Source organism: Bubalus bubalis, chromosome 15, assembly GCF_019923935.1.
Source record: "Bubalus bubalis isolate 160015118507 breed Murrah chromosome 15, NDDB_SH_1, whole genome shotgun sequence".
In the NCBI taxonomy this organism is placed as follows: Eukaryota; Metazoa; Chordata; class Mammalia; order Artiodactyla; family Bovidae; genus Bubalus; species Bubalus bubalis.
The window spans coordinates 34,939,264-34,953,563 of record NC_059171.1 but is presented as its reverse complement, the minus strand read 5'-3'; positions in this window follow the sequence as shown (position 1 = coordinate 34,953,563).

Below are 14,300 nucleotides of genomic sequence, written 5' to 3'. Positions count from 1 at the left end.
CAGACAGTGGCCTACCCCACAGAAACAATAGCTTTGATTTCTGTCACCATTGATTAGTTCCACCTGTTTTTGAACTTCATAAAAATGGAATCATATGGTATGCAGTGTGCAATATTTTGTATATGGTTTCCTTCTCTCAACATAATGTTTTGGGGATTCATGCATCAGAGTGGTTTAACGTATGGACTTTCAAATGCATGCGTGCTAAGTCGGTTCAGTCGTGTCTGACTCTTTGCGACCCCTTGGACTGTAGCCCTCCAGGCTCCTCTGTCTATTCAAATGTATAGACAGACTTGGTTTCGGTTTCTGGTTTGACCCTTTTCTTCTTTCCTTGAACAAGTTTTCTGACTGCTGTGGTTTTCAATTTCTCATCTGTAAAATGACATTATTTAGAATCTATCTTACAGAGGTCTTATGAAGAGTAAAAGAGATACTGTGTATAACAGTACTCCATGTAGTATCTGCCATGTAACCAATTTTATCTAGATGTGAGCTACTATGTAATTGGCCATGTCTAAGCATAATATCTTGGCTGTCCAGTAGAAATTGACCCCAGTCTTAGTAGAGGCTAAGAATAACTCAAGAAATGGAAGTAGAGGTTTCTGGGGAAAAGACCTGGGAACTTGAACCTGCCATTACCTGGATGACTCTGAGTAGATGCCTCAAATTCTCGGGCATGAACTTTCTCAAATAAGAGATTTGTGCCTGCCCTCTCCTTCCCGTGTGGTAGTAGAGTGCCATTCAGATGTGTCCTCAATAAAGAGGACACAACAGGAGAGAAAATGCAGACTCCATCAACATAATCACCTACTAAAGATTCTAGACTTATGCATTCCCACACAGACTGTGAAGGTATTATTTCTAAGTTGGGTAGCATTTGCTTAGCAAGGTGGTTTTATGGTTATTACTACAGTGTGAGTTTTTCAAAAGTTCCATCCAGGAGCTTGTAAACACACTGGAAATTTAATTGGATTGTATTTTAAAGAACATTATGAAAATTTCATTTTACTCTAAAGCGAACGTGTATAAAAAGCATCTGCCAATATTTCATACTTTACTTGAAAATGTACAGAAAGCCATCTGAGTTTTATTTTTTTTCTTGATAAATTGGGACTATGTAATTCCTTGGGCAGGGGAGGGGGTCGGGCATTTTTAATTTTAAAGAGATGAGCTGTAACAATGTTCCAGTGCAAATGCAACTTGTATTTGTTGAGAAAAAAACGACTTGATAAAATATTGATACTAAAACAATAAAAGAAATATTTTATTAAGTGTGATAGATGCAAATAAATAATACAAAAATAAACAAGCAGTGTTTTAGTGGGGAGAAATATTGAGGCTAGGTGGTTTAAATGTTTACGAAGTGTATATTTTATTGATTAGTCTACATGTCTCATGCTTCCTTTTCCAAGTCTTCTGCAACTTAAACTAGTTAACTCTTAAACACACCTCCCAAGTTACATATGATTGTGTCTTGCAAACTCTGGGGCAGTTTTCTGCTGGCTTCATATTCTCATCACAGTGCATGTCTCTCTTCTTTATTTTATTTGCATTGGCAAGCAAGAGAAGGCCCCAAGGACCTAAGCCATGATTTTAAGGTGTTGGAATAAGAAAGGCAAACAAAAGCATGCTTCCTAATATTCCAGCTCTTTGATCTATAAATGCACAGAGCATCACTGAAAACCAAAGCACTGAATTCCTGAATCTAAAAAAAAAGAGAGGGAGAAAGAAAGAGCGCCCTCTTTCATTATCTAGAATGCCTCCATTTAATTTTCATGAGTACAGTTTACTTTGCTTTAGTGAAGTCTTGAGGGGCTGATAATTCGTCCTAGGAGAAGGATTTTCACAGCAAGTCCCCAGATGAATGCCAGGAGAGCAAAGGCACAGCTCATCTTCTCCTCCAAATCGTGAAGCCTGGATTTATTTGACTCGAGGCTGACAAGCCTGCCTCTCAGGAGATAGTCCAGGAGACAAGACAAAAGCCTCCTCAAAGCTTTCCCCTGAAAGACTGAGCCATCGCTTTTTACGTCAAACTCAAAGTGCATCAGGGGACAGCAGCTGGGTTTTCTGCTTGGAAGCGCAACTACAGGGCATCTCAGCTAACTCATCTCTTCTTTTGGCATTAGTGAATTTGCATCCAGTGAATCCACATTTTTAAATGCTTCTAATCCAATTGGAGCAAAGCTCACCACCACTGCCAGGGTAGGAGTCCTTTGAAGTCGCATCCAGTACAACAAGTAAGGCATCGTATTACTTTTTGCACCCCAAGACTCGCTATTCATTCACCCAGATATTGTCAGTGAGAAATGATGGGAATTTCCATTTCCTTCACAGTCAGCTAACTCTGAAAAAGAAGAAAAATATATAATTATAACAAGCTAACAAATAGCACATCATTGAAAAATATTGTCTTTGACAGCAGATTTTTATGTGCCTAAGATAATATTCTCCTTTAGCCTTCAGAATCTAAAACTAAGATTTTTCTCTGAGTTTGCACCAAAATTGTGATAATTCATCATTCACTGAATAAGCATTTCATTTTAAACTTTATAAACATTCAGATTAAACTGCTACAGAAATGATACCCAAGGCAAAGACAATAGCAATTAATGTCCTTTTATAGTTTAAGCTTTATTTATGCAACAAAAGTCAATATGGCAAAACCGTCTGGTGAATTTTTGATACAAGTTGGTTAGAATGGAATTTGTCATAACCTGCATTTCCTAGTCACAAGTTAGTTTCCAAGAGAGCTGGTAAATAGTAAACTCAGATACCCCTTGGCCATACTGAAGGAAATAGAAGGAGAAATGTATTCTATGATTAATGTAATGTCTCAATGAGTACTAACTCTCCATCACTTCTTAGAATCATCATTGTTATGGATGATGCTGCCCGCAAATGGGGAATAGTTCTTTTTTAATTTATTTTTTATTGAGGTAACATTGGTTTAAGCATTATATAAGTTTCGTGTGTACAATATTGTATTTTTTAACATTATTTAGTTAATACTAATTTTGGCTGTGCTGGGTCTTTGTTGTCACAGGAGCGTTTCTCTAGTTGCGGTGAGTGGGGGCTACTCTCTAGCTGTGGTGCATGAGCCTCTCATTGCGGGGGCTTCTCTTGTTGCAGAGCATGAGCTGTCGGGCGCAAGGGCTTCAGTAGCTGCAGCACGTGGACTCAGTAGTTGCGGCTCCCTGCCTCTGGAGCACTGGCTCCATCGTTGTGGTGCAGGGGCTCAGTTGCTCCACAGCATGTGGGATCTTCCTGGACAAGGGATCAAACCTGTGCACCCTGATTAGCAGGGAGACTCTTTACTGAGCCATCAAGGAAGCCCCTAATATTATATTTTTATTTCTGTATATCATATAGCATGCTTATCGCCCCCAAATTTAGCTTTCATTCTGCACTATATAGCTAATTCCACTCTACCCATTCTGTCCTTCCCTGACCCCCTTTTCCTTCTGGTAACCCATACTCTGTTCTCTGTATTTATATGCTTGTTTTCGTTTGGTTTGCCTGGCGTGCTACAGTCCACGGGGTCGCAAAAGAGTCAGATACAACTTAGCGACTAAACAACAACAATATGAAATAGTCATTTCTCCTTTTTAATAAGGACCAGGCCCCCCAACTAAGGTGAGGTATACTGGTTAGTTCTAATATTTGAACATAGTGGAGTCATTGTCTGCCCAAATATACCTTTTCCAATATTGGCTGATCAGATTACAGGCCTCAGGCATCCCACTTGGTTATTTCCTACTAATTCAAACTCTTTGCTTTGAAGATGCAATTTAATTTCCAGCTAATGGCTTAGACAGTAAGATATACTCACCTGCATTACCCTCTTCTGAGAAGATACTGCCCTCAGGGCTAGCTTATTTGACACCTGCATCCAGCCCAGCCACCCAGTTTTAACTGATTTCACTGCTACACTGACCATACTGTTGTGCTGAATACACCCAGTTTGTAAATTTAGCTGCTGCAAGTTCTCATTCTGTACTTTTTACAAATTTTCAATATGTCAGTGAATACATTTGCTCCTTTCTACCCCAATTTCCTAGCCAGAAATGTTGAATGATAGTACTAACCCACTTCATAAGACTCTTCTGAGTAAAAATAATCCCTTTCTTCCTTCAGAGATAACAAAACACTTCCAAAGTTTTTAATATGTTTAAATACATTAGAAGTCGTTTATGGATAAAAGCAATAAAACATACCAGAAGTTAAATACCACCTATATAAAAAATTTTAACATATTTTAACTTAAAAATAATATATATACACAACAAAACATCTTTAAAATTCAAGAAGATTGACAATGGATGGTAAATCCTCCTATCTAACATCCTAGGCTAAGATAGAGGGAATAAACCAAGTTTAAGAATATTCTGAATATCTTCATGGAATTTTTTGTGCATTTATGGGCACACATACACAAACTTTTTTTGTAGTCCAAATTCATGTGTATTTGAGGAATGATTTATAAGCTTGTCAGCAGTTGATTATTTACATGTCATTTCTTAATTATTAATAGACTGTCTTTTCTTTGATGGCTCAGATGGTAAAGAATTTGCCTGCAGTGCAGACCTGGGTTCAATCCTTGGTTCAGGAAGATCCCCTAGAGAAGGGAATGGCTATCCACTCCAGTATTCTTGACTGGAGAATTCCAAGGACAGAGGAGCCTGGCAGGCTACGGTCTTTGGGGTCACAAAGAATCGAACACGACTGAGCAACTAACACTTTCACTTCACTTTTTTTTTCTTTTCTACAACAGTTTTAGGTTCACAGAGAAATTGAATGGAAGGTGCAGATTTCTCGTACACCCCCTGCCCGACGTATGAGAGGCCTCCCCCATTCTCAACATGCCTCCCAAAGGGGCATATCTGTTTTACACCCAAAGTGTTTCCATTAGGGCTTACTCTTGGTGTTGTCCGTTCTCTGGGTTTGGACAAATGTATAATGGGATGTGTCCACTATTATAGTAACATACACAGTTTCACTGACCTAAAAGTTCTTTCACACACACTTTTATTTTTAAATTTTTAAGATTAATGTATTTATTTATTTTAGGCCTCACTGGGTCTTCATTGCCTCACCTGGACTTCCTCTAGTTGCAGTGAGTGGGGTCTGCTCTCTAGGTGTGGTGCCTGGCTTCTCATAGCAATGGCTTCTGCTCTTGTGGAGCAAGGCCTCTATGGCCCACGGGCTTCAGTAGCTGCAATGCGGGGCTTAGTTGTCCGGCTACATGCGTGATCTTCCTGGGCTAGGGATCGAACCCATGTGTCCTGCATCAGCAGGTGGATTCTTATCTACTGGACCACCAGGGAAGTCCTACACACACTTTTTAAACCAAATTCACCCGGTTTTTATGAGAGTGCTATCTGGTGAATACTAAGGTTGCAACAATAATAAAGCTATTGTCTTTCCTTTTGCTCTTGCTGGGAGACTCCCAGGCTTGTCCTCTCCCTACTGGACCAAGACAATCTAATAGTTGTGGCTGCTGTCCCACAACCTCCACGAGCCAGCAAGTCCAGTTCCACATCCCACCTCATGTTCTGTTTACCAGCAAACTGAACAGGCTAAAGTTCACAGCAGTTGCTCTTCATTAGGAGAAAAGGAAAAGAAGACAGCCAGAGGCCCCCAGAGACAACTCAGCTCTTTGATCAATCCAACAGTTGACATTCATCTCATCCTCCTCTCCCTCCCAAGCCTTGATGAAATTTCTGCTGCTAATGGCTAAGCCCCAAGCTCATCCTAAGCTCTAGTGAATTGGACAGACATGTTTCCTGCTTTCTAAGAATTTATAATCTGGGGGAGAACTGCCTTTGAAAAGCGACCCAGAGACTTCCCTGGCAGTCCAGTGGTTAAGACTTCCCTTTCCAATGCAGCGGATGTGTGTTTGATCCCTGATTGGAGAACTAAGATCCCAATGCCTATCAGCCAAAAAAACAAAACATAAAACCAAAGCAATATTGTAACAAATTCAATAAAGACTTTTAAAACGGTCCACATCAGAAAAAATTTTTTAAAAAGCAATCCATTTGGTCCAGTACTGGGTGACATACCATAGTCATTACAAACCAGCAAACACATCCCAGGACATATTTATACTTGAATATATGTGTGTATCATGGGCTTCCCAGGTGGTGCTAGTGGTAAAGAACCTAACTGCCAATGCAGGAGACGTAAGAGACATGGGTTTGATCCCTGGGCAGGAAGATTCCCTGGAGAGGGCATGGCGACCCACTCCAATGTTCTTGCCTGGAGAATCCTATGGGCAAAGGAGCCTGGCAGGCTACAGTCCATGGGTTGCAAAAAGTCAGACACAACAACAGACAGACTTTACTATATATATATATATATATATATATATATATATATAGTTGGACTTTACTATGTATGTGTGTATATATATATATATATATAATACTCTCCCACAAAACCTGAACAGAGTGAATATTAAAGTGAATATCACCATCCCCAGTCATTTTGTACACCAACATTAAAAATTAGCAGCTCTTATCTTGGCCTCTTAGATTATCAGATCTGGCTCTGTCAATCAAAAATAATACCACACATCATGCGTTATCTTACAGTTGCTTACAGCTCTGAAAAGAAAATCTCTCTCTTAGAGCCTGTAATGACAGACACTGATGCTTATAACATTGTTCTGAAAGAGTTAGACCATTTCAAGTGAAACATTTATTTTGCCGTATGAATCCAAATATGTTCCTGTCTTTCAGGGGAATGTCACAGGAAGGCGGATCTTGTCTGGCTTCCTCTAACTGTGGGAGTAACGACAGTGCTCAAGATGCAGTATCTCTTCCAACACCCTGAGGGCAAAATTACCCTGCCACTCTACACTGCAGATCTCTTTTATGGAGAATTTCAGTTATTACTCTTCAGCACAGTGTGTACAAACACTCAGCAACTTATTATTCAGTAGATGAGAGGAAATGGGAAGGCTACCAAAAAAAAAGTAACTAAGACATTAAATAATGTGAAAAAACTAATTAGATGTGTGACTTGCCCATTATTTTCCCCTAAGAACTCCCACATGAGGCTCCCTTCTCCTAGGTCTCAAAAATAAATGTGGTACATACATAAATAGGCTTGAGAGTTATCTAAAGTGAACACCTGAAGATGTAATGGTGGTCTTAATTTAATCAACAAAAACTAGAGGACACATCCAGTGACCTGTCTTCTAGAAAAGAGCATGGTGTAGAATTGATTGTGGATACTTTCCACTGAACAAGTTATCTGGATTTTTAAATGGGCACTCATAAGAATAAGCTTCCATTGCCTGGAATTGGCCCTCCTAGACACCTCCCCAACCCTGCCTGCTCTTCTGGAACACTGCTCCTTCTGGCCATGCACGTGGATGCCGCCTTCTCATCTTGAGGGTCTCAGCTCAGTTAGCCCCTCTTCAGAGAGCCCTTCTCAGACCTCCCTGTGAAAAGCAGTGGGGTCTCAGCCACACCTAATCTCTCTTCTTCACAGTACACTCTTCATTCCTTTCAGAGCTCTTCTCACCATGCATGTTACCCTCTTTGTTTTCTATTTCAGGTCTCATCTACTGCTACAGGAATGTAAGCTCTTGGGGGATCAGGGACTTTGCTGTTTCACACTGTTGTATCCCCTATTCTTGGTACACAGTATCCGGTTTATGGTGGGAGAGTGGGTGAATAATAAGATTTTTTAGAATTCAATGAATGGAAAAATAAATGATTGCATGAATGGTTGGATGGATGAGTGAAAGATACAAGTAAGAATTACATTCAGAGTACAGTAATTACTTGTGATTCAGAGTAAGCCTTTTTTTTTTTTTTAAGTGTTGAAAGTAAAGTATTAGGTGCTCATTCATGTTTGACTCTTTGTGACCCCATGGACTGTAGCCCATCAGGTTCCTCTGTCCATGGAATTCTCCAGGCAAGAATACTGGAGTGGGTAGCCATTCCCTTCTCCGGGGGATATCCCTGATCCAGGGATCAAAGCTGAGTCTCCTGCATTGCAGGCAGATTCTTTGGCAGGGATCTCTTAATTCATGTGATGATGAAGTTAAAATTAATTTGCATGATACCATTTCTGGGAACTCTGCTTGCCTGCTAGTTTTTGTTTGTTTGTTTGTTTTTAACTTTTCATTTTATATTGGAGTAGAGCTGATTAACAATATTGTAATAGTTTCAGATGGACAGCAAAGGGACTCAGCCATACATATATGTGTATCTATTCTCCCCCAAACTCCCCTCCCATCCAGGCTGCCACATAACATTGAGCAGAGTTCTCTGTGCTATACAGTAGGACTTTGTCGGTTATCTATTTTAAATATAGTGGTGTGTACATGTCGATCCCAGAGTAAGCCTTTTGAACTCATGTAGACTTGTGTATCTCTCTACTCACTAGCCAGGCCATGATAACCTTTATGAACCTGTTTTCTTATCTATAAAATGGGGACAATAAAATTTTTCTCATAGGACTGTTATAAAGATTAAATTCAATTATTTATAATAAACGAATTTCACATTTAAAGCTAATAGTAATTTCTCAGTGAACAAAGGATATCCATATTAATTCTTCATTTGTAAAATCAGCCTGTAATCAGATAGGCAATTGTGCCTTATCAAATATGAAAAAAAATCACAAAGTACTTTCAGATCTAGTTGTCAAGTTTCAACTAGGATGGAAAAAAGCTACAATAGAGTGGACTTTTCTGCCTTAAAAAAAAAACAAACAAACTGGAGCTGCCAAAGGTTTAATTCAGTTCAGCCACGCAGTCATGTTCGACTGTTTGCGACCCATGGACTGCAGCACGCCAGACTTCCCTGTCCATCACCAACTCTCGGAGCTGGCTCAAACTCACGTCCATGGAGTCAATGATGCCATCCAACCATCTCATCCTCTCCCCTTCTCTTCCTGCCTTCAATCTTTCCCAGCATCAGGGTTTTTTTCTAATTAGTCAGTTCTTCATCAGGTGATCAAAGTGTTGGAGTTTCTGCTTCAGCATCAGTCCTTCCAATGATATTCAGGACTTATTTCCTTTAGGATTGACTGGTTTGATCTCTTTGCAGTCCAAAGGACTCTCAAGAGTCTTATCCAACACCACAGTTAAAAATCATCAATTCTTGTATTAAAACTTGAAACTGCACTGCTAGCTGGTAAATCTTAGATATATCTATACTTCCTTTGGATGCAAATGGAGACAGAAAGAGGGAAGAGAAGATCATGAAGAACATATTTATGGAAGCAAAAAAACCCACAACTCTGATATTTACTAAATTACTATACACCTAGATTATATTATAATTTTCTTCTTAAAATTCAGAAACTTTATTGCTTATTTCCTTTACTTTACTAAAACTTACAGAATATTCCAGTGCTATTTAAATTCTAAGTACATTTGGACAGTATATACACATCTTAAAAATATATGTGGAAAGAGCCAATTTTATAAGATGACATGAGGTACTCTGCATTATTTCTCATTGGTGCAAAACTAATTGGCTTTTCCCATTCATTGCACAAATACTTGTTTTTCCATTTTACTATCCTTATAATTGCAGCTGAAATTAAAAGAGGGCACAGCTACCTGCCAAAATCTGGTGCAGGATGCTTTGCATTTCCAAGTGTCCTAGCCAAGTTGTTTTCCCAAGTCTTGGGAGCCATTGGTGATAGAAGTCGTTACTCCATAATGCCACCCCATTGATGGCACTAGTTTTCCAGGTGTGTATCCAGTTACATCAGCATTTGGTGAATTGTTTTGAGCTGAAAAGAAACTCCTAAAATATACCTGTTATCTAGGACTCCAGAAGTAATGATGAAAAAATGGTGGCATAAACTCCTGGTTGCTCCACTTGACCACATTAGAATCATGAAAATCTGAGGTGGTGTCTCTTCATGTGAAGTGGAGAGGAATAATGAAAAGTAAAAGAGGATGGAAAAAGTAAAAAGGAAAGAACTATAACCTGTAAAACCAAGTTACATTTCTAGATTTGGGGACCAGGTCCAAGAATCTCAATAAATGCAACAAAAAACTTTCTTAAATACCCACATTTTTTATCCTGATAAAATCCTGAGTTTATGTGGATATAACCAACCGGGAATCTCCTGGCTCCTTGAAAGATTTGGCTTTAACCCCCAATTCCATAGTCAATGGAAATCATCTTCCCTTTATTTTGGCAACTTTCTTGGAACAGAAAGGACATGAGGAAGAATGGGAGAATGTCTGCCTTCAGGTTCTGCTTTTGTGTTAAACCAGAAAAGAAACTCCCCTTCATTTTTTCACAGAAGAAATCTGTGCATACAGTGCATAGATGAAGGTAACAGACTTACTGAAGACTGAAGACAAAGATGAAGGAGTTAAATTGCAGCCATGTGAAAAGTCTAACCTGGAACAGTAGTCATCCTTGTTCTCATGACTTCAGTTATCTTACTAAAGGGTTTAAGGTTTTCCATGAACTTTTACACATCTCATCTGTCTCTGCATCTTGCTGACATCTGTCTCTTTATTCTTTTTTTTCCTCTTCTTCCTCATAGAATCATAGCAAATTCTTAAATTTATCACACTTGGAGTAATCCAGGGATTATTTTCTGTTGCCTGGTTAGTCAGCTCTCAACCCTCACACTGAGATGCTTATTGGGGTATTTTCCCAAATGAGAAGAATTTTCTTACTGAATGTAATTCTGATGCTAGAATTTTAGTATTACAATATTTCCCCTCTCACTTCATTAAATAGTGCTATATATGTGGTGATGTTTACTGCCATTTCCTGATATTTGATTCTCCTCTCTTTCTGGACACATGGGTAGACTTCTCTGCCCCCTAGAGACTGGATGATAATTCAGTGCAATGGGCTGAGATTGAACGTCATGTGAATTACTTTCTGTTTGAGATATTGAAATGCCAGTGTGAGGTCCCCCAGTACTGTTTGCCCTGCTGTGACATCCGTAAAAACCTGTGTATAACTTGAATCTGTCTCAGCCTGGGTGCCTGAAAGACAACAGTGAATCAGCAGACCCTCCTTCCTGACCTGCACTAGATTTATAAAATAAGGAGAAATAAATCTTTGCTGCTGTGAGCATCTGGGATCCGTGGCTTGTTTGTTTTTGCAGCATTACCTGGCCTCTTCTAACTTATACAGGTAGGTCCCCCACTTACAATGAGTTCTGCATGTTTGTACATCCAACTAAATCAGCTAAACAGTACTGTAGTGTAATAGGTTTATAATACTTTTCACCCAGTTCAGTTCAGTTCAGTCTCTCAGTCCTGTCCAACTCGTCACAACTCCATGGACTGCAGCACACCAGGCCTCCCTGTTCATCACCAACTCCTGGAACTTACTCAAATTCATGTCCATCGAGTCAGTGATGCCATCGAACCATCTCTTCCTCTGTCGTCCCCCTTCTCCCAACTTCAATCTTTCCCAGCATCAAGGTCTTTTCCAAAGAGTCAGTTCTTCACATCAGGTGGCCAAAGTATTGGAGTTTCAGCTTCAGCATCAGTTTTTCCAATGAATATTCAGGACTTATTTCCTTTAGGAGGGACTGGTTGGATCTCCTTGCAGTCCAAGGGACTCTCGAGTCTTCTCCAACACCACAGTTCAAAACCATCAATTCTTCAGTGCTTAGCTTTCTTTATAGTCCAACTCTCACATTCATACATGACTACTGGAAAAACCATAATTTTGACTAGATGGAACTTTGTTGGCAAAGTAATATCTCTGCTTTTTAGTATGCTGTCTAGGTTGGTCATAGCTTTTCTTCCAAGGAGTAAGCATGTTTTAATTTCATGGCTGCAATCACCATCTGCAGTGATTTTGGAGCCCCCAAAAATAAAGTCTCTCACTGTTTCCATTGTTTCCCCATCTATTTGCCATGAAGTCATGGGACCAGATGCCATGATCTTAGTTTTCTGAATGTTGAGTTTTAAGCCAACTTTTTTCACTCTCCTCTTTCACTTTCATCAAGAGGCTCTTTAGTTTTTCTTCGCTATCTGCCGTAAGTGTGGTGTCATCTGCATATCTGAGATTATTGATATTTCTCCTGGAAATCTTGATTCCAGCCTGTGCTTCATCCAGCCTGGCATCTTACAAGATACACTCTGCATATAAGTTAAATAAGCAGAGTGATAATATACAACCTTGACATACTCTTTTCCCAATTTGGAACCAGTCTGTTGTTCTGTGTCCACTTCTAACTGTTGCTTCTTGACCTGCATACAGATTTCTCAGGAGGCAGGGTAGGTGATCTGGTATTCCCATCTCGTGAAGAATTTTCCACAGTTTGTTGTGATCCACACAGTCAAAGGCTTTGGCATAGTCAATAAAGCAGAAATAGATTTTTTTTCTGGAACTCTCTTGCTGTTTTGATGATCCAGCAGATGCTGGCAATTTGATCTCTGGTTCCTCTGCCTTTTCTAAAACCAGCTTGAACATCTGGAAATTCATGGCTCACGTATTGCTGAAGCCTGGCTTGAAAAATTTTAAGCATCACTTTACTAGCGTGTGAGATGAGTGCAATTGTGTGGTAGTTTGAGCATTCTTTGGCATTGCCTTTCTTAGAGATTGGAATGAAAACTGACCTTTTCCAGTCCTGGAAAAGTGGCCACTGCTGAGTTTTCCAAATTTGCTGGCATATTGAGTGCAGCACGTTCACAACATCATCTTTTAGGATTTGAAATACCTCAACTGGAATCCCATCACCTCCACTAACTTTGTTTGTAGTCATGCTTCCTAGGCCCATTTGACTTCACATTCCAGGATGTCTGGCTCTAGGTGGGTGATCACACCATTGTGGTTATCTGGGTCATGAAGATCTTTTCACCCAAATAACACATAAAAAACAAACACAAAGAATAAAACATTTTAAAATCTTACAGTGTAGTTCCTTGAAAAGTATAGTAGTATAGTACAACAGCTGGCATACAGGGACTGGCATCAAGTGAACAAGTGAGAAGACTTACTGACCGGAAGAGGGAGAGGAGGTGGGAGACAGTATATGGTCAGCAATAGGAGATGGAGGCCAAGGTGAAATTTCACTCATGCCTGACATCGATGGCACAGGTTCTGGCGCCTTGCTAGAACCAGATGCAAATTCACATCTTTGAAAGTTCGCAACTTGAAAGTTCATATGTAGGGGGCTTACTGTACAGTGTTCTTATCACAAAGGCTTGGCACAATCCTTACTTACTTCTCCCTCCAGTAAAAGACTACATCCCCTACCATATTTTACTCTCAGGGGACTGAGCACCAAAAACAGTTTCTACCTTTTGACAATGTTCTCTCTGAGTCTCACGGCCTGAAAACACATCATTTTTGGAGAATTTGTTCATGGGAATTAGTGGATCATTCTGCCCATCCATTGGCTTCCCGAGCTTTGCCTCTGCTTTGGACATTGCCTATCAAGAGCCTATCAATTTGCAGCTAACCAAACATTTGATTCTCAAGTGCAAACAGAGGGGAGGTTTCCCCATGACAAGTCAATATACAGGATTACTGGCCAACAAGACCCAATGCGGGTTCTTTGTTCATTTTCCTCATTGATAGTTCCCAGTATCTTCAGTGTCAATTCAGTGGTCTGTACTATTACATCTCAAAGTGAATTGAGAAATTAAAATAAGCAACTATCTTGTATGTGAGGTATATTAAGAATGAAACATTAAGTTCTAAATTAGAAAGGGACTATATTCCATATCTGTATAAATGTACTAAAAAGCCTTGAAGTGAACACATAAAACAAGTAATAAATCATACCTCAAAAAATCTGTTAAACATGATGAAGTGAAATATTTCTTTAAGTATAATTTTGAAAACCAAATACTGCTCTATGTTATGACATTTTCATGATGCTTTACACACAAAAAATACCATAAACTTTCATTTCAGTATTTCAAGAAGTATGATCATCTCCCCAAGGCATTAGTGGCTAATAATGAAATTAGTTCAGGTTTCTAATTAATTTACATGTAAAGATTCCATCGTGTTATTTTAATATTGATGGTCTGTTTATATAAGTATCATTAGTCTAATTCCGATGTCTGTTTATTCATTGCATGAAATCAGGAAGCCATATTTTTATTTTTTTATTTTTTTAATTTAATTTTATTTTTAAACTTTACATAATTGTATTAGTTTTGCCAAACATCAAAATGAATCCACCACAGGTATACATGTGTTCCCCATATTTTTCAAACATGAAGGCTGGTGGTCAGGGGAAGAGACCTTTAGTCTCTATGTCATCTGAGTAAATGGGAAAGCTTAAAAGTTGGCGCATCATTTCTATTGTTACATATTAAAATTTGAGCCCAG